General features: G+C 35.7%; 1 protein-coding gene and 1 pseudogene across 1 annotated transcript in view; both read right to left on the bottom strand.

Moving 5' to 3' along the window:
* BBX (BBX high mobility group box domain containing) overlaps positions 1-22237 on the bottom strand; it is a 155690-nt gene extending 133453 nt beyond the window's left edge. The window contains exon 1 of the mRNA XM_068979246.1: positions 22199-22237. The gene's annotated coding sequence lies outside the window, so the exon portion shown is untranslated. The remainder of the gene's footprint in view (positions 1-22198) is intronic.
* On the bottom strand, positions 8987-9602 carry LOC138084462 (large ribosomal subunit protein uL16-like; annotated as a pseudogene).
* Positions 22238-22463: the final 226 nt, after the last annotated feature.

The raw sequence follows: 22463 nt of genomic DNA, 5'->3' as shown, positions 1-22463 counted from the left end.
TTTTAACATTAAAAAAAAGATTATTTATTTACTCCATTTAGAATTAAGTTAATGTTATTAAAAATAAATCCTCATTTAAAAATCTTTTCCCTCTTTCATTTTTTTAGTTAGAAAACTTTTCTCTTGCCTAACTCTCTTCTTAGCGTAAAACCAGCCTGACTCACATGAGATTTTTCACAAAGCAGATCTGTAAAATCATGACAAGATTAGATTTTTTATAAGATTAAAGCCTCCTTAACCTTGATTAATGGTCAAATAGCTCTCTGGCCAAGATCCTCTGGAGTGACTGGGCAGTGTTTACAATTCACGGAAAGTTAAGACAGTTTATGCCTGTTGCCCCAGGTAGTCTGCTCTCTGCCTTTGATCCATGCAGTTCAGTGGTACTCACAAAATGGAACTCTGGACAACTAATAGACACAGAAAACAGCAATCATGTGAAAATCTGAAGAGTCAGATAATTCCTTAAAAGGGGTTTGAGCACAAATCCATCTTAGAGTGAGAGTCCCTTCAACACCTATGGGAAGATGGACCAAAGGCAATGAGGGAAGGACTCCAGGTCTCACTCCCATTAACTTCGGGTTGAGGAGTTCCTAGCAAAGAAACCACGGGAGAAACAGGCAACTGGCTGCCAATATCAGGTGAAGACAGGTCCATCGACATCAAGGAAGGATCCAACAGTTAAAACCAACACTGACTCAACGATGGCAGCTGGTGTATGAGAAGACACGTGAGGTTAAATTGTAATAGCAAGTAACAGAAGATAGGAGAGGACACTCTGCTCAGTCACGGCTATGGGGCTTGGGGAAGAGGACGAGAAGCAAAAGGCCAGGACTCAAAGCTCTGCACTGAACACCTGGGCTGTCTGGTGAAAGAAAGTGGGAAGCCAAAGGCATTCATTACACTTTCTCAAAGAAAGATAAATGTAATCTTTCTCTGGGACAAATCAAACCAAACAACAAGAAGGGAAGTTTGATGTATGCTCCACTTGCTATGGTTACCAGAGGCAGGAACTGGCAGGTTGCTGTACACAGGTGAGTCTAACGCCTGGTAAGGTAGGTGGATTCAGGCTTTGGTAGTGGTGTCCAGAAATCCCAAGAGAAAACTATCAATGTATTTCATTTCAATTGGAGACAGAGTACAAAAAGTTTGGAGTCAAAAGGATACACTGTTCTACCACTCTCATTTTGCAAAAACAGAAAAACAGAGTGAAGCTCAAGAAGAAATGACTAATTATGGTTTACAAAGCTATCCACATGCAGAACTGTTGACAGTATGCATGATTTTTGCCCATTGTTTTTAGGGTAATTATTATTGCTGAGCAGGGAAAAGGCATTTCAGTCCTTACTCCATTTACATTTTTCCTTTCTTCATTCAATCAACATCTGTTGAATAACAAGAACTAGGCACTAGACTGGAACCTGGGAATCTCCCCTGGAAAACCATGGGAAATAAATGTAGCAGATCATAGTACCAAGTTTGACAACAGGCAAAACAGTGAGGTCAGTCAAACTAACATCATGGACCACCAAGCACAAAATTAGGAGGAACTATGATATGAAAATTGGCATGGACTGTGCAAGTATAATCAGATACCAAAAGAACCAATGGCTGAGAACTACAGAAGTAGGTAAAGGAGAGAAAGAGGGAAAGATTAGCAAATGCAAGTTGTCACTTACTCAAGCTTTTGGGACTTTTGCAAAAGATGTGTACATTTCCCTGCTGAAACTATTTTTAAAAATTTTAGTCAGGAATAGCTGGTGATTTTCATCTAATATAAAAGAACATGACATTATTTTGACATAGCTTTCCTGGGAGAAAGAACTTAGCTGGTAAACATACCCAGCTATTTCAGGATGTCTGGACTTAACCGGGTTTGAGAAAATGTGTAAGTGACAATTGGAAAATGAAGAGAAATAAAAGCAGCTGATGCAGAGGATAAAACTCATTTTTAAAAAAGTCATCAGGATTATTGTTAAAATGGTGTTCTGGACAAGTTACAAAATTCTTTAAACAAAAATTTAGTGATTTTAAAGAACTATATAGGAGATATGGACTTCCCTGGTGGCTCAGTGGTAAAAAATCTGCCTGCAATGCAGGAGACGTGAGATGGATCTTTGGGCCGTGAGATCGATCTTTGGGCTGGGACGATCCCCTGTAGAAGGAAATGGCAATCCACTCCAGTACTCTTGCCTGGGAAATTCCATGGACAGAGGAGCCTGACAGGCTACAGTCCATGGGTTGCAAAGTCAGACAGGACTCAGTGACTAAACAACAATATATGAAATACACAATGAAAACACTTAAACTCAGCTAGAGGGAGGATACATGTAATAAGTTCTGTAGAAATATTTGCCACGATCCTATAGAGTTTCAGGGTGGGTTGATTCTGCATTTATACCTATGAACATATATCCTAGAGAAATATATGTGTTAAGATGCATAAACAGGACTCTCAAGACTTTTTCTTTTGCAATTTTTTTTCTCATAACATAAACTGAAAACAATCTAAGTAGCCATGAAAAGAAAGTGGGTAAATAATGGAATTATTATTTATTATGGAATAAATACTAGATAAGTATGAAAATGTGGAACTTTCATACAACAAAATACAACTGTGATCATAAATGAATTACAAGTATAAGAAGGGTGATTCTCTCAAACATGTTGAGTGGCAAGATAGGTATTGCAAAAGAAAACATTTATTATTTAATATAAATTTCAAAAAGAAGCAAAACAATGTAGGGGATATATAAAATATGAAAAAACTATACAGAAAAATCATAGGTATTGCAAAAGAAAACACTTATTATTTAATATAAATTTCAAAAAGAAGCAAAACAATGTAGGGGATATATAAAATATGAAAAAACTATACAGAAAAATCAGCAAGTGATAAACTCAACACTCAGCACTGTGGTGGTGGTTAAAGAGAGTTGATGGGATCTGGGCTAGGCATAGCTCTGTTTCCTAAGTTAGTGGTAGGTACTCAGTTATTCAAGGTAATGTTATTTGTATCTTATTCACATGTAATAAATAACCCTTGCATGTATAGCACTTTCTAAATACTATGGAGTTAATTCTATTTTAAAAAGCGCTCAGAAAATTAATACTATATTTAACAAACTATTTTTAAAGGTACTTTTTAAGAAGCTACAAGTACCTAGCACATACTCAGGACTATAAAAAATTATCTCTAACTCACACAACAACTCTTTGAGGTAAATATTTTACCCTTAGTTAACATAGAAGGAAACTGAGATTTCTGTTTCATAGACTGCCCAACATTAAACAGCAAGCCGAGGCGAGATTCTAATCGTATCCAACTGTGAAAGCCAGGGTGTCTGTACGTAGGACTATCTAAAATACAACAGCACAAATAAATTTCCAACACAAACATGAAACTGTCTTGTTACACTGAAGTTTACTATTTTCATACCTCTTAGCATTTATAATGCATCCCTAGACCATATTCTAATAGTTTCTATTAACTTTATGTCACAGTACCTCAATATTACTTCATAATCACAATTTACCATTAAACTCTCTAAATTCTAAAACTGGTAACAGATACCATGTATGCTTATGGAAAGTCCTAATTTAGCTGTACTTCTTTTCATACCCTGACTTCTCTAAGACTGGAAGTTTAAGGAAAGTTAGCTGTCGGTAGGCTGAAACTCTTTTCACTACCCTTGGGACTCACTCAACAGGCAAGGAAACAGGCTTGCCAAGTCCCACAGAAATTACTCACTTCTACCCTCTTATTCCTCAATCTTTCTTCCAATAATACTTCAAAACCTAATTTTAATCTCATGCAGGAAACCTGATTAATATCACCTGGTTTTCTAACAACACAACTCACTTAAATAATTATTTGTCAGCTTTTTACTTCATTGTTGTCTTTATTTGCATGTATCTAGCTTGCAAGAGCCACTGCGAAGTGTTTACAAGGTTATTTTCTCAGAGCTATGCCCTAACTCATTCTTCTTTGCCCAAAGCACCATCAACTGTGCTCTGTAAACAGTAGTCACTTAATAAATGCTGATTGACTTACTACAGTGGAACAATTCGCCTCTGGTTTGTCTCAATAAGCCAGTGAATCCTCCACATCTACAAACATGCTGGAGATGATACCAGGTACTGTTAGAGGCTTGGGGTCTTCCTGAGGGTGCCTGGGATAAGAAAAACACAGAGAGAGACCAAAGACAGTCAGGAGAAACACAGAGAGAGGGAACATGGAAATAAACAAGAGGATAGAACAGAGTGAGAAGAGTCACAAAGTCAGCAGTTATAGAAAGATTAAGCAGTCAGACATACTTAAGAGACAGGGCGGAGGTCAGTAATTTGAACTTCGGTTTCAAGTTGGAAACCACATTTTTTGTATCATTTACTCCTGTAGTAAGTGCCTTTGTGTTACTAAATTTATGATATAATTGACCACTTCAAAGTTATTTCTAAGCTTTTTATGAGCTTATTTATCTTTATTTATTAAAATTCATCTTTACACAGTAGCATCTTTGGAGACACATCTACACAGATAAAAACACAATTCTCAAATTAACCTAGCAGTAAATATGGAAATATTTTTCCAATTCTTCAACTTAGACAATGGTTACTTCAGAGAGGTAATGTGACTTGCCCAAGGCCACAGGCAAGAACATAATAATTGGGGCCACAAATCTAATTCCAAACTCTAGGACTTTTACTGACATCCTATATTCTCTACTACAAATGAATCATTTATAAATCCAAACTGTTTTTACAGAATAAAGTTCAAACTACACACTTAAGATAAAACTATGCGTTCAGACAATGAACTGCTGAGGTTACTCACTAGAATAATTTTAGAGCTTGAATTATTTAAAAAGTCTATCAGAAAAAATAAAGCAAAATGAAACTACATCAGAACGATAGAAAATTTCAAACAGAAATAAAACTATGCGAACAGGCACTGACAAAATTTTAACATTTTAAAAAAGGGGCTAGAGTTAGTTCATTGCTTTTACAACTATAATTTCAAAATCTTAATGATTCAACAAATTTCAGCTGAAAGATCAAAAGTTCTATATTTCAGTGAGTTCTTACATCTAAATATTAGTAAACCTATCTCAAATGTGTTCTCTCATGACAGTGCACCTAAAGTGTATACTGCAACTCGACTTCAGAGTACTACATATAGTAGAAATAATTTAATGCACCTCTTGGTAAGCATTGCATTTTCTCTTGAGATATACTGATGCTCTCCTAAATAATGCCTTTTTGCAAGCAATCAATTGTAATCAATTTTCTGTAATTATCAGCAAAGCTCCTTTGATACAAGTGAAATAAGTATGTTAATGGATTTCACAGCAAGACACAAAAATAAGAGACTTCTATTCAATCCTACATCAACATTTTCCCATGTTCAGCAATTTTTTAAATTGCCAAATCAAGTATAGTACTGTTCTGCCCTCTAGCGACAGGCTAGGGTTTGTTAACTACATGTTTTTTGGATTTTTGTCTTTGCTTTTCAAACAATACTTAGGATTTTTAAAAATATATATGACAGTACTTTTTCATAACTGAATAAAGGAACAAAAGAACAAAAGAAACTGGTCAATTTTAATATATGGCTTGTGATATACAAGTCAGGAAAAATATAATTTCTTCTCATAGGAATAGTACACCTAAGAACTACAAACGAAAAGTATCATTTATTTCAATATTTATGCATATTTTTATGAAATTTGGAAAGGCCAAAAAATTCCATTCAATTTCTTTGCTAAAAGCTTTACAAATTTCGTAACTATAAATCCCAAATTGGTTAATTCTATTATTTGAGCCTGAGACATCAAGGCAAGTGGCACTACATATACCATACATAGATGAACAATTTTCTAATAATCATAGTAGAACAAAAATATGCTTAATACAAAACTGCACTGAATATTATTTACCTTTAACTGTCCAAGTGGCAGTTTAGGATTTTCCTGAACCTCAGTGTTGTCACTAAGAGACTGACTGTCACTTTATACCTGGAAACAGCTGAGACACAATCATTACACAGAGATTCACCATGGTATTTTGACGAAGGTACTTCTTTCCTTCTTAGTTTCTCTTGCCATATATACTCTTGCAAGGATGTAAGGCATTTCCAGAACAGGATTTCTACTCTCACCAATCCCAAACATACTACTTCTGTGTCAATACTCTCCTGTTATAAATTAATATGACATTTGTACATGTGAATGTAAAAGGATACCTGGACATGTGAGGGCAATCTGCAGGCAGACTGAGGGTGCTGTTAGGAGCACAAACCCTAAAACCAGATTCCCAGAGCCTGAATTCCAGCTCTGTTTCAATCAGCAGTGTGACCTCAGGCAGATTATTTAATTTCACTGTGTTTCAGTTTCCTCAGGCACAAAATGGGCATAAAAAGAGACACCTATCAGGAGTAATACTTTATGTCTTCAGAGGTATTTGAGTTACACAGGTAAGTATATGAGTTTATCCAATCCAGAAAATGTATATTTAAGATTTATGCATTTCAGTGAATGCAAATTTTACATCAAAAGAAAAAAGTTGGACATAAATGCTGAGCTAAAGTCAATAATATACATACTGAAGTATTTACGATATTTGCAGTGATGTCTTTACTTTTTAAATGCATCAAAAATGAATTTATGGATGCACAGACTACAGAAAATGTAATAAAATACGTAATAAGTAAAATGTTAATGGAAGAATCTAGGTAGTGAGTATAAACGTACGCTATTTGTCTCGTTTCAAAATAAAATGTTGAAGGAGAAATATAACTGATGTGAAGAATAAATAAGGGAATTAAATATGCAGGAGATTGCCTGACAATCAACGGTAGAGAATGACAATACGTTTCAGCAAATGAAAATTATCTAGTCATCCCAAGTTGGAAGAAAAAATGAAGAAAGTAATGAGGCATTGGGCACCCAAACTGGAGTGAGCAGTTGCCACCAAGAGTGTTAAAACTCAAATTTCAAATACATCTTTAAACTGCACAGGCCATGTAGAGAATATGGTCTTTGAAAGTCAGAAAGAGCTGACCTGAATCCTGGCTCTATTTCAATTAGTCAAAAAGCTCACACAATTTATTTAAATGTTCTGAGCCTCACTTCTCTCATAAATGAAAAGAGTAAAGATATCTGCATCTAAGGGGCCACTGTGACGATTAAACACAGACACACACACTTCTACATAAAATGCAAATAATAACTACTACAGTTCTTTAAAATTATAAGCATTATTACTACTCTTAGGTTGAGTCTTTTATATCCTTACAACTATTCTCTGCAGATGGAAACGAAAGTAACTATGTATTTGGATTCTAACCTAGAAATCTCATATGCAGGTGGCCCTACTAATCCAAAAAGCTTTCTATGAGATCTTTATTAAAACAGAAACCTTTTTTAAAAGTAAAACTGTACTTCTTGTAAAAGAAGAATTGGCAATGACAAGGAATTCATTTATCATCCTTCTATAATGCCAATTATATAATAAATGTAAGCCCCTATGGGTGAGGCATTTAGGAAGTATGTTTGATGATGATGTATTAAAGAAAGTAACACTTAGCATATCTGAGGAAATGATATTAGCATCTGATCTGAAGCAATCTTAGGTAACACGTTTAAAGAAAAAAATATTAAAACTATATTTATTGAAGATGAGTTCTATGTTCCCAGGGAGTGGCTCTGTAAGTTAGTTTAGATCCTTCCATGAAGACTGGCTCAACATAGAGTTTCATATAAAAATCAAAGCAAGAAAGTGGAAATGAGAGGGGGAATATTTGAAACATATAAATACTTTCTGCCTTGACTACTCTGCAAAAACTGCTTCTCCAAATTTAAGTCAAAACCATGTGAGAATGGCTATCACCAAAAACGTCCACAAATAACAAATGTTGGCGAGGAAATAGAGAAAAGAGAACCCTGGTACACTGTTAGTGGGAGTTTAAATTGGTGCAGCCACTACAGGGAACAATATGAAGGTTCCTCAAAACACTAAAAATAGAATGACTGTATGACCCAGCAATTCCTCTTCTAAGTATACAGCTCCCCCAAATAAAAACACTAATTTGAAAAGACACTTGCACCCCAATATTCACAGCAGCATTATTTACAAGAGCTAAGATAACAAAGCAACCCAAGTATCCGTGAACAGATGAAATAAATAAAGATGAGTTATATATAGTATGTGTGCAAACACACACACACACATACACACACGGAATATTATTCATCCATAAAAAAAGAATGAAATTCTGCCAATAACAATAACATAGATGGACCTAGACAGTAGAATGCTTAGTGAAATAAATCAGAGAAAGATAAATATTATTATCACTTATGTGGAACCTAAAAAGTAAAGCAAACGAATGAATGTAATAAAACAGAAACATAGATACAGAAAACTAGCGGTTACCAACAGGGAGAGGGAAAAGGGAAATGGCAAGAGAAAGGTAGGTACAAACATAGCTACAGCGGCTACAGTAATATACTGTACAGCACCAAGGACATAGCCAACATTTTAAGAAAAATTCAAATGGAGCATAATCTATGAAATGTGTACATGTGCACTCAGTTGTGTCTGCCTCTTCACAATCCCATGGACTGCCAGGCGCTTCTGTCCATGGAATTTTCCAGGCAAGAATACTGGATCAGGTTCCCATTTCCTTCTCTAGGGGATCTACCCAGACAAAGGGATCAAACTCAAGTCTCTTGAGTCTCCTGGACTGGCAAGCAGGTTCTTTACCAGCTGAGCCACTGGGGAAGCCCAGTGTAAAAAAATATTAAATCATTTGCTGTATAATAAACGTTGTGAATCAACTATACTTTAATAATAAAATTAATTTTAAAACTACTTTCTCCAAAGGACCCATGGAACACCTAACCCAAACACCTTTTCTTTTTTTTTTTTTTGGACAGGAAATAGCATTTATTGGTGAGCATGATTAAGGAGGGGGAAAGTGCTGATGCTCTCATGAGTGCAGGGCCCGCCAATTGTCCAGGGGACCACACTCAGGGGTGTATTTAACCCCACAGCCATCCTGGATGGGCCGCTTTTCTGCCACCATGTTTTCAGATTCATTCTCATTAAACTTAGAAAATCTTCACTTCTTGGAGACGTGGATTTTCTGGCAGCCAGGAAATTTGAACTTGGCCCAGCAGAGGGCTTCAATCACATGCTCCTTGTTCGGCAACTTGGTGGAGATGGACATGACGACTTGGCAAATGTGAGCCCTGACGCTTTCCAAAGGCACCAGACATACCTGTCTGGAGTCTATCCGCTCCAGCACAAGACAACATCTTGCTGATGTGGATAACGTGGAAAGGGTGGAACCGCACTCGGATGTAAAAACCATCTTTGCCACAGCTTTTCGCCATGTACTTGCTGGCACAAATACAGGCAGACTCCAGGGCTTCAGAGGCGAGCTGCTCATACTCATCTGACACCATGTGGCCACAGACAGTGGGAACTCATCCACGTTTGCCTTCTTATGCCTGAAGTAGAAGATGGACACCTCGGCAGAAGCGGGACTTTGGGTACGGCTTATTCTTACAATACCGGTAACACCAGGCAGGGCGGCGATCCATGGGAACACCAGGATCTTCAGTGGAGTGCCAAAGGGAAAAGCCCAAACACCTTTTTAAAGCATTAAATGTCTCTTATTTTTTTCTTGAAAACTCCCACCTTCTTTAGCACTACACTCTATTGCTTTTTCCATCACAGACCTGATTGTTTTTCTTTCCTTTATACTTTTCTTAACAAGTAGGTGTTTTCAAAGAATCTGTCTTAGCCTTATTTTCTACTTTCATCAATTTTCAAAGATTCAGCTTTACGACCTCTCTCTTAAGCTATACCTATCATCTTCAGCTAGAATCTCTTCCAAACTCATAAATAACTCATAAACACATCCTATACATAATCACAGATATTCTCTTTGTGTTTCAAATCCATTCCATCCCATCCCCTCCCACATATCAGTTTCTATTATTATCTCTCTACTTCCAGTAGTAGTATTATCTAAACATCTACAACTTATATTAAAAACCTATCTCTGACTTCCTTTTCAACAAGCCCCACTGCTTTCCTTCCCTCTTAAGATTCCTCTACACCCCCAACATAAGTTCAATCTGGTGCTAAATTCTGCACATTAGTAGTTTAGTTCAAGCGACAAGACAGGGTTTGTATTCTCTGAGAAATTCTTAGAGTGAAAGCTAAATTTAAAGTCACTAAAAACAGACAGAAACACACACACATCAATAGTGGCAGGCATCAGACATTTGAGAAAATCATTAAAAGAGTCATTAAAAGTGAGTATCTATTAATTTTTGCTTGCAAAATGGGAAAAGACTTATCTGATTTGGTGAGTTGGATACCTCAATCCAAAATATTTTAAGACACATCAAGACAGGGTACAACCTTCATGTCTCCTACAATGATCCTATTAACAACTCTCAAACTCTATTAGAAAAACAAGTTTCTTTTTGCCTGGGATGTGCTAAAGCCCCTCAAACCAAACTTTCCAATGTCTATTTCTTTTTCCTTTCAATCCATCTCATTTTTTTTCAGTGGTTTATCTGCCTTGAAAAAAAAAAAAAGAAAAGAAAAAAAGTAAATTCAGCCTGACATTCAAGACCCTCTTACATCTAGCTCTAGACCAAAATTCCCATTTTACCCTTACAAACATTCCATTCCAATAGCAAAAGGTGTCTAGGGCACACCTTGAAGACACTGTGTATTTGGATCCAGTCTACTCGAACACAGAAACTGTCATAATAAAGCAAGTTGCACAAATTCTTTGGTTTCCCAGTGCATATAAAAGTATGTTTACACTATAGTATAGTCCAGCAAGTGTGCAATAGCATTACCCCTAAAAAAAGGTACATGCAAGTATTAAAAAATACTTTATTGCTTAAAAATGCTAACCAATCTCTGAGCCTTCAGCAAGTCATAATTTTCTGTAATAGTAACATTAAAGATCACTGATCACAGATCATTATGAATATAATGAATACAATAATAATAATGGAAAAGTTTAAAACATTGCAAGAATTACCAAAATGTGACAAACAGACATAAAGTGACAGCTGTTGGGGGAAAAAAAAAAAGATGGTGATAACGTTGCTCAACACAAGGCTGTCTCACCTTCAATTTGCAAAAAATGCAGTATCTGAAAAGTGCAATAAACTGAGGTATGCCTGCATTCCCCTTCTCCAGATTCTATATTTATTCCTCTGTGTAGTCTTCTCTGATATCCTACCTGGAATTTAAGCTCTTCCTCAGAACTTCTGCTGCTGCTGCTAAATCGCTTCAGTCGTGTCCGACCCTGTGAGATCCCATAGACGGCAGCCCACCAGGCCCCCCACGTCCCTGGGATTCTCCAGGCATGAACACTGGAGTGGGCTGCCATTTCCTTCTCCAATGCATGAAAGTGAAAAGTGAAAGTGAAGTCGCTCAGTCGTGTCCGAGTCTTAGCGACCCCATGGACTGCAGCCCATCAGGCTCCTCCGTCCATGGGATTTTCCAGGCAAGAGTACTAGAGTGGGGTGCCATTGCCTTCTCCACTCAGAACTCTTAGTGAGGTTTATTTATCTATCTATATTCTACCTAATTAGTTTGCCTTCTATTATCATAATGTGACCTTGACAATGTCTAACACTTGGAACATAGTAGTTCCAGTAAGTATTTATCAGATGAATAAGAGGAACAGAAAGTATGTTACTTTTACCTTTTAAGTAAAACAATTTTTCCAGTGAGATTACTATAGGCAGTTCAGGTTCTAAAAAAAGAATTCAAGAGCTAGAAAAAGAGTGCAAACACTCTTCACTCTTACAGGGGAGCCAGAAAAGTTTAGAATTTTGATATACAGTACACTAATAGTTGAAAAAGTACATAATTCAAGTCTATAAAATCCATAGTTTCCATAAAATCCATAAAATCCATGCATGTTTAGAAAAATGCACCTATTTGACTAGAAAAGGGTAAAATTGCTATAAAAAAGACCACAGAAATATCCTAATACAAACATGTTAACTTACAGAGAAGCTTTTTGAAGGAACCAAGGTATTTTCATAGACAGTCCTAAATTATCTTCAAAACCAGTTGAGATATGCTAATTATAGAGATAATAAAAATAAATAAATAAAAGTTACCAGGGACAAAGAACAAAACTGTAATGCTTCATGCTCATGAAAATTACTAGAAATAAAAATACTTTCTTCTCTTGGATCAATTAATTGTGAAATGCTAAGCCAACAACCTAAAATGAAGGAGAATCTTGCTCCTCTAGTTTATGGATAAACTAGTAAAATAAGGTCATAATAAGGTCACACCTGTTTAAAAGTTTTTAAATTTTTTAGCTAGGTTGCAATAATCAATTTACAAAAATAGCTCTCATACTTTAAATTTCATTAAAAATTCATAATATGGCTCTTTGTTTTATTAAAATAATTATAATCTTTGAAGAAAACTGTGTAGATTATAAAAATGTACTTTTACACTTAAATAATTTACTTTTTGCTTCAGATGATAATTTTGTTAATACCAACACTGCATGAGGTGATAATATTCTTAAAATAACTATACCTCACTGAATGATAGATGACTTATCTCCTAATACTTTCATATACTTGAGCTTTGATTTTGGTTTAATAAAACTGCAAAATTAAATTGGGCAAAGTATAAATAAACATCTATTATGATGGCACAGGAAATATTTTAAGGTATTTAACAATATAAAGAGTAAATGTTATTCTTTAATGACTTAAAACCAATCCTGTACTCAATAAAGACTTCATATAACAAAGTGCAACACAGTGAAGACATTGCTCTCGCTGTGAATAGAGATAATAACATGCTTGAAATTCCATTTCAAGGAACAGTTAAAGCAGTAAAAAAGTCAAATACCACTTTGACCTACTGGTCCATTGTGAGAACAAACACATTTTCTTAGCAGCCCTGCCCTGTTCTGGGGTTGGCAGTGTAACCTCCAGCACTTTTAATCTTCGTAAGAACTTTACACAGACCATATTCACCCCGTTACAGAGACGAAGAAAAGTAACTTTCCCACAGTACAATCAGCAATCAACTGAGTTGGATTTAGTCTTGTGTACAGTCCATCTGACTCCAGAGCCCATGCTTCTGAGATCAAATTACAGGTGAAAAAAGTGATCCATTTAAATTTGTCTTCTATAAGGAAATCTTTTAAGTTTCTACCTATCTACCTATCATATTAATCTCCAGGAAGCAAGAATGAGTATTAGGCAGTTGACAATCTAGCAGTAAGAATCTTTATACACCTTGGGAAGTAAAAGTTCTAAAATATTTTTTTTTTCCCACAGGCACATTATAAATTCTAATGTATGGAATATTTTATTATAAAAGGAATAATGGGTTAAAAAATTCTGATGATTAGTTCAAAATTGATAAACAGAAACATAATTGGCACACCTTTACCATCAACAAGATAGATTTATGTTATGTCAGCAATAAAGAAAACCAATACCCATTATCTTAACAGGAAAAACTTTCAAACCTGAAAACTATCATTCCTTTAAGTATTTATGCTACTAAATGGACTGAAAGATGAGCTGTGCATGTATGAGTGCTAAATTGCTTTAGTCATGTCTGGCTCTTTGCAACCCCATGGACTGTAGTAGGCCAGGCTCCTCTGTCCATGGGATTCTCCAGGCAAGAATACTGGAGTGGGTTGCCATGGCCTCCTCCAGGGGATCTTCCCAACCCACAGATTGAATCTGCATTGCAGGCTGATTCTGTACTGCTGAGACACCAGGGAAACCCAAGAGATGAGCTGTAAGTGTCAGCAAATGGCAGAACAAAATGACTGACAGAGGAAGAAGTTTGTATTTAAACAGGGGATTGACACTGGCTGCTAATTTCACACTTTCCTCTATCGTCTCTTTGTATAATACACCTATTTGATGAACAGGCATCTCTAACAATACTGGAAGCACAGCAGGTATTCACAAACTATACTAAGCACATGATTCAGAGAATCAGTTCGGGCCATCTGGGTGGTGTCTGAGGGCTTACCTTTCTCTGCACATGGATATATCTCATGTTTTACGGGTTTCATTCTCTCTAATTTAGTAATTAGTATAGCATAACTGAAAATGCTTGGGACAGTGTTCACCAGTTAAATGCTACCTTATTATTTAAGCCTTGTTCAGAAGCCAGTGCCTCCCCATCTAATTGACCTTTCCAGAAACCTGTACACTGTTTATGCCTTTGGTAACTCAACACCTTAAAACATTACATTCCTGAAGTGGAATACTTTTGCCTCAAAGAGACACTTGATAATAAATGGCCTTACAATAAATGTTAAGGAAACACTGAAATAACTACATAACTCATCTGCTTTTTAAGATCAGCAATATAACCATGCCAGAGGCAGAACAACTGAAAATCAAGCAGAATACAAAAGTTTATAAAATCAAAACACACACACACATACACACACAAACCAAAACACAATGTTCTTCTCTAACATCTTTATAAATTTGAATATAGAAATATCCTAAAAATAGTACCCCCTCCAAGAATAAAACATCTAAATGTAGACTTAAGTCAATCTTTCTAGTATGAATTAACTAAATACAAGTACCATACAGTATCTCTTGTGACCCAGCCTGAACCAGTTTGCCTTCCTTGTATGTCAGAACCTTCACATGCACTCCACTCAAAAGGTCACCAGCAAAGTGTTAGGGAAGTACTTGGCAGAAGGCTTACAAGTCCTAATAAACTCTTCTGACTCAATGTACCCTATGAACAATACAACAGGTACCCAGAAATTATTTTGCTGCTCATTTTAAGTTCTTAAGCTCACTAACATTTATTGATTATAGGACTAACTGCAACTTAAAGACTTATTTATGAGGAACACTCCTCCCCCTGAACTAAGACTTGGAAGAATAATTACCTCCAAGTAGACCTGGGGATGCTTATTAATGTCAATATCAATGGAATATACAATTAATAAAATGTGAACTCCTGTATTACTAATTCACCAAATATTCACTAAACAAGTTCCATGTGCTGGACACCATTCCTGGGTTTGGGGGATACAGCCCAAAACAAAACAGACCCTCTAACGTAAGGGCTTCCCTGGTGGCTCAGAGGTTAAAGTGTCTGCCTTGCAATGCAGGAGACCTGGGTTCGATCCCTGGGTCAGGAAGATCCCTTGGAGAAGGAAATGGCAACCCACTCCAGTATTCTGGCCTGGAGAATCCCATGGACAGAGGAGCCTGGTGGGCTACAGTCCACAGGGTCGCAAAGGGTCAGACACGACTGAGCAACTTCACTCACTCACTCACTCACTCAATGTAAACTTAAGGCTTTAGGTTTCTTGAAGAGGTTACCTGAAAAAATTACATGTATTCATTCATATATATTTACACTTATCTGTGTATGCACAGAATACCCAGTAAATATAGTATGTATTTTACAGTAATATGCATAGAAATTCTGAGAGCAATGTTATGAGAAATTTCATCCCATTAGATCCATTTAGATCCAGAAAAACATGACTACACTAAAACCTTTTGACAGTGTGGATTATAACAAACTGTGGAAAGTTCCTAAAAGAGACAGAATACCAGACTACCTGACTTGCCCTCTGAGAAACCTGTATGCAGGTCAAGAAGCAACAGTCAGAACTGGACATGGAACAATAGACTGGTTCAAAATTCGGAAAGGAGTACATCAAGGCTGTATATTGTCACCCTTACTTAACGTGTAAGTAAGTTAAGGCTTACTATTGTCAAGGCTTACTTAACTTATATGCAGAGTACATCATGCAAAATTCCAGTCTGGATGAATCACAAACTGGAATCAAGATTGCCAGGAGAAATATCAATAACCTCAGATATGCAGATGACATCATTCTAATGGCAGAAAGCCAAGAGAACAAAAGAATTTCTTGATGAAGGTGAAAAAGAGTGAAAAAGCTGGCTTAAAACTCAACATTCAAAAAACTAAGATCATGGCATCTGGCCCCATCACTTCACGGCAAACAGATGGGGAAAAAGTGGAAACAGTGATAGACTTTATCTTCTTGGGCTCCAAAATCACTGCAGATGGTAACTGCAGCCATGAAATTAAAAGATGCTTTCTCCTTGGAAGAAAAGCTATGATAAACTAGACAGCGTATTAAAAAGCAGAGATATTACTTTGCCAACAAAGGTCTGTCTAGTCAAAGCTATGATTTTTCCAGTACTCACACAGGATGTAAGAGTTGGACCATTAAGAAGGCTGAGTGCCAAAGAGATGATGCTTTTGAACTGAAGTGCTGGAGAAGACTCTTGAGAGTCCATTGGACAGCAAGGAGATCAAACCAGTCAATCCTAAAGGAAATCAACCCTGAATATTCATTGGAAAGAGTGATGCTGAAGCTGAAGCTCCAATAATTTGGCCACCTGATACGAAGCACCAACTCCTGGGAAAAGACCCCGATGCTGGGAAAGACTGAAGGCAGGAGAAGGGGACCACTGAGGATGCAAAGAGTCGGACATGACTGAGCAACTGAACAACAAGATTCATTTATTTTCCTGGAGAAACACAATTCTCTGTAATAGAGATCAAAGGGAATATGGACTTCAGTATAAAAGTAATTTATCTACCTTTCAGAGTAGTAATAATGGATGAAGTGGTCATGTCTCAATTTATTTGTATTGTCTTTAACTAGCAAATTTAATAATCAGACTGAGCCTATGCAAAATAAATACAGTGCTAAAGTTTATTACATATAAGGCTTAAGTTTGAGTCATCTGTAAATAGCTTTAGAGGGAAATCAAAATCAAAAGTAAATAAAAGGTAAAATAATAACTTTGAACCAATTAACTGCAATCCACAAAATTAGATCAGTCCTGAAGAGCTTATCTTCTAGTCTGTAAACACACAAGGTGAAGAAAGAAATTACAAATCGATTTAAAGTTATTATACAAAGAGAGTCTCAAAGGTTTGTTTCATTATGGTATATTTTCTCTTTTCACATAGGTATCAAATCATAAGACATTCAAATTATTCTAGTGACACAGAGCACACTTTTGTTTTTAAGTTCAAAAGTAGAACTAAGAGTTAAATTGAGCCTTCATCAATACGATTACTAATCCCAAACATTCACCAACTGAAAGTTTCTCCTATGTATTAGAAAGAGGTACTACAGAGATGTTCAAAGAATTGCATTTAGACTATTACTTGAGAAATTCAATGATTACCTAACCTAAAAGCTAATATCAGAGGAAAGGAGGAAAAGGAAGAGGATGAAAAAAGGAGATTAAAAAAAGAAAGAGAGGGAGGCAGGAAAATTAACAGGGAGAACAGGAGATTTAGGACTCTGTTTTGGCTTTTGCTGGCTTTATTTCAAATGCAGAATCTTTTCTTTCTGTTTTCCAGAACCTTTAAGACTATGCTATTTTCCTGCCGAATAAAGTAAAAGAATATAGCCATGAAAAATATGAATTGGCTTGATTATAGTAAGCAGAAACGTATCTCAAAAAGTTAAGTGTCTTCTTCTTTGACCTAATTTCCAAATACATTCCATATCAAGTCAACAATGAATATACATGGAAATCAATTTTTACAATGATGCTATTCCTCCATCATACAAAACACTCTGATTTTCAAGTTCTTTGATTTGATTTCTTCCCTTGAAAGACATTCTTTTTTAATACACAGTAACTTCAAAGTGGAAGAAATATGAATTTAGTAATTTCAGATGTCTTCCATTCCAAAGATTCAAAGATAATTCTTAGAATCTTAGATGATACAGTAAACCAGATCTTCTTGTTTACAGATTAAATAACATAGAATTTTTTTTTTAACGTTCTCTTCTCTCTGGCACAGAAAAAAACAAATACCTCTGGTATGAACTGAATTGGCTGCCCTCAAATTTGTATAATGAAACCTCAGAACCCAGTGTGATTGTACTTGGAGACAGACCCTAGAAATAGGCAAACATTAAGTAAGGTCACTAGGGTGGGGCCATTATCTGATAGAACTGGTGTCCTTATAAGAAGGGGGAAGAGGCCAGAGCACACAGAGAAAAGGTCATGTGAGGGCACAGCAAGAAGGCAACTGTCCATAAGCCAGGAAGAGAAACCACACCAGAAACAGAATTGTCAGCACCTGGACCATGGACTATAAGCCTTCAGAACTGTTTAAAAAAAAAAAAAATCTATTGTTTAAGTCGCCCAGTCTGTGGTATTTTGTTACAGCTGCCCGTCTCTAAAAATGAAAATACTCTATTTTTGAAATAGTTTCACTCTATCAGTGATCCAGCTGAATATATAACTGGTAGTTGTTAAAATGATGATCCATTTAGAGAAATACTTGGGACAATTTGAAAAATAATTTACCCCCAAATTATTTATATGTATCTCTGTGTTATTCTAAATTAAATTATCATTTAGAAATAACATAAAGCTTTGAACCCTAAGAGATATCCTCTGCTGACCTGAGTCTGAGTGCGAGGGGACAATGCCAACAGAGAAGTCACCGAAGGAATTTTAAAAATCTCAGCCTCACTGGAAAACAGCAGCATAGAAATCTTGAAGAAGAAATGCTGACTCTTTTGAAACCAAACAGCATTTGCTCTACATGCTGAAGAAAATTTCGGTGGCACTCTCTCTTGTTCTTGTGCCATGTGAGATTATAAAAAATTGTTTTTCTTTGATGCCAACCTTAAAATTCAGAGACGAGGCCATACAGCCACATTTGGCGATCACTCTGTTAGGACTTCTCTGTTCTCAGTGGCAAGAACTGATTAGCTCACAGGGTGACTAGTACTTCCACAGGATTCACTTTTTCAGATAAGGATAAAGCCACTTTTATTTTTCAATAAATCTGTAGGATACTTATACATCAAGGACAATTTTTTACAACTCTTGGAAGTGTGTGTTTAAATATAAATATGCAAACATAGTTTATACATACACATACTGTAATAAAAGTATATTATAGTGCATCCAAGATTATTGAACTGTGATCACGTTTCTTAACTACCATTTCTTGAGAGCATCCCACGTGCCAGGCATTGTATCAGGCACTCAACTTAATTTCCTCATTTCATTATCAGCACTCCATGAGGTAGAGATCATTATCCAATACTAAGATAAGAAAACAAAATTTCACAGAGGTTAAATAATCACCCAAATTCTTTCAACTTAAAAGTTCCAGAAGTAGGATTTATGCCTAAGCTTGTCTGAATTCACAGATTTCTAAGAATGCTCCTTTTCCCCAATCTTAAGGAACTATAAACTAACAAACAAAGCACGGCTTATAGTATAATCCTCAATATTTAAATCATGTTAATCCACACAGGTGTGGTTGCAACATTTTATAAAACTTGTGGGATTAATCATAACACTAGCTGAGGAGTTCAATATGACTATCAATTTTCTACGAAGTATAGGACAGACTAATGCAATCACTGTATAGTGAATACGACCTCGGGGTACACTAGAAAACTCGTATACATTAGAAAACCTTATAGTATGTATATTCTTTCTCTCCAGAATCATTGCTGAAATTGACTTTAAGTAGAAGCACTTGATTACCATTACATGGTAAAATAATTATATTACTACTGGTAAAAACAAACTACCCATTCTTTTATGCTCTCCCTCTATATCCAATTGGATGTCTGTCAAAAGTCCTGTAACCCAGTAAATACAGGGAAGCATTTATTATGAGGATCATTATTTCCCATATCAAACTCTGTACTCAAACCACCGAGGGTCCAGTCTGCAGTAATTTTCTTTCATTTTAAAGCCAATTTATAAAACAAGAATATAAGCTTAATATAGGGTGTATTTCCACTTATTGCATAGTATAAAAGTGATAATGTTCAAAACTTATGGAAACTCTTGAAATGAATGAACTCCTCATTCCCTAAAACTTGTTCACAGATAGGTTTCAAAGTTCAATATGTTCCATGTACCACATAGAAGTTTCACAAATAATTTTCCACGTTAAACAGATTTTTACAGGACTTCTGGAAGCTTAACACACAAGGTGCATTCTGTCTGTCTAGAAAAGCCCGAGATAGGATTGATTATCCAAATATTACCCTTAAAATAGGCATTGTGCCTCCCTATCAGCATTCCCCTACACCACTCCTCTTTAAGAAGCCACTCCTATTTTATGACATGAGCTGGCCATGTGACGTGCTTTAGTCAATGAAATGTTAAGAGGCAGTGACATACACGGCCTCTAAACGGCAATTAAAAGAGCCCAGATTCCTGGCTCCTTCTGCCATAAGACTTGTGCACCCCAGAGAGGCTGTCCTTCAGCTCTGGTCCAGGAATGAAGAGGACATGGAGCCGAGTGGCAACAGATTCATCAGGAACACGAACATGAGTGAGAAAGGAACTTTTACTGCTACAAAACACTAAGATTTAGGGACTCTGTTTAATTAAACAAAGCTTTGCCTAAGCTGACTAAAACAGCAACATTTCCCAGATTTACTGAACCCTGGGAACCATTTTGCTAGGTAACATTTTCCAAGATTTGTTTCCTAAATTACTCCTGATTTTGAATGGCATATTTTCTATTAGTTAATACTGTACTTATGATGAACATATATGTATACTAGAAGTATAAAGTGTCAGTTTTCTTAAATCTTATCAGCATTTTCTGTCAGTTTCTGCTTACAGTCAATAAAAATACTTTACTGAAGTAATCTAATTAACATTCAGATATCAAAGATCAGATGGCTACTTAAGACTGCCATATAATTGCATATTAATGATTTAGTTCTCTGAATAGGTAATATAAAAGGTCCTGCTTAATTTTCTATATATATATTCATATTTAGAAAACTCAGAATATTGCCACAAATTTAATTTTCTTTAAATCTCACTATTAGAATTAGTAATTGAGAACATATTTGAAATTACAGTATAGATATTCAAATTTTCTGTAGTCTATTCTGCTGACCCAGTAAAACCACAGTCAATGGTATCCTAACTGCCATTCATAAATCCAGAATTTGTATTTCTGACTTATTATGCCTTAAAGGATAGTACAGAAAGGAGGAGAAATAACTAAATCTCAGTCTTTTCACTGGCAATAAGATTTTGTTGGCATTTCAATATCCAAGTAAACACCCTTACAAGTTAATGGCATTTATGTGTACAATGCAAACAATCCTAGACTGTAACATTCAGAAGAATGGTTCAGAGGCCTTATCATATAAAATCATAAAAGCAACATTCAGTCATATATTTACTAAAACAAAAAAGCACACATAGATTTTCTAGACAGACCTAACAGGCTATCAAAAATACTTAAGAACAGAAAAAACACTTAAGTTTACCATGAACTGAAAATTTGAAGAATAAGTGCATGTCCTGAAAATTGCAACTAAACAATATTTACTATTTTTGTTCATTTTATGTCACATTCCTTGGTCTTATAAATCATCAGTTCACCATAAAGTATTCAAACATCAGTAAACCAATCACACGTTTTTATTCCCAGACTGAGAAAACTCTATGCATTTAAGTAATCATTATTAAAATTAATCCTAAAATATTCCAAAGGAAGCAGTTTTGAATACAACTTATGTACAAAAGGACAGAATTATAGTATGTGAGTTTCAAAGTTTGATATAATTTGCCACATGTATATATTTTAAAATCTCAACTTTTCTTCATTGTGTGGTTTTCATATTCAAAATAGTTTTATGGTACTGCTACACCCGCTTCTATTATTTTTAATCATTTTTTTAAGCTCCCATAATGCTTTTTGATACTGATTCACTTTCCATTTAATGCCAAAGGCAATACAAAAAGCTTTGAGGGAACAAACCAATGTAATATTTACTAAGACATGTATTCTCTAGATAACTGGGGACTTCAATAAATTGACTTTTTACCAATAGCCCATTACATTGGAGAAACAAGCCAGGGATTCTGAAATAGTTTTTAAAAATTAATTACTTTAAAGGAAAATTTAACTTACTTGATAATAGAGATTAGATGTCACCTTTAAAATACTAGCAAAATTGACAAGTTAAAAATACACAATTATCACACTTCCCTGATCAATACGGAAGGTGAATCCATCAGATGCGAAAAAGTTGAGACCAGCTCTGATACCACATAGCTCTTGACTGCTTCACTGCTTCCAGGTAAATAAGTAAGATGCACCATGGGCCTGCTCTTACCGGTCAAGTCAAGACTTTCCATTGTGATGTCAATGGAACATCAGTAACTTCCAACTTCTGTGATGCAGCAGGATTCTGTGGAGGACCCATAGCAAAGTTATTAAAATGGTGAGCTAGGAAGCCCTTTCCAACTACACTGACACTTAGTCTCCTTTAGCAAAATCATCCCTAAATAAGATGTATTAACAGCCAATCAATCAAAATCAGGAAAATGATTAAACATCCCTGGACTAACAATACTGAGGAAAAAAAGACCTAAAGTATT

This window comes from Capricornis sumatraensis, chromosome 1, assembly GCF_032405125.1.
Source record: "Capricornis sumatraensis isolate serow.1 chromosome 1, serow.2, whole genome shotgun sequence".
Lineage (NCBI taxonomy): Eukaryota > Metazoa > Chordata > Mammalia > Artiodactyla > Bovidae > Capricornis > Capricornis sumatraensis.
The sequence above is the reverse complement of the archived record's forward strand: the minus strand, read 5'-3'. Positions and strand labels throughout refer to the sequence as shown.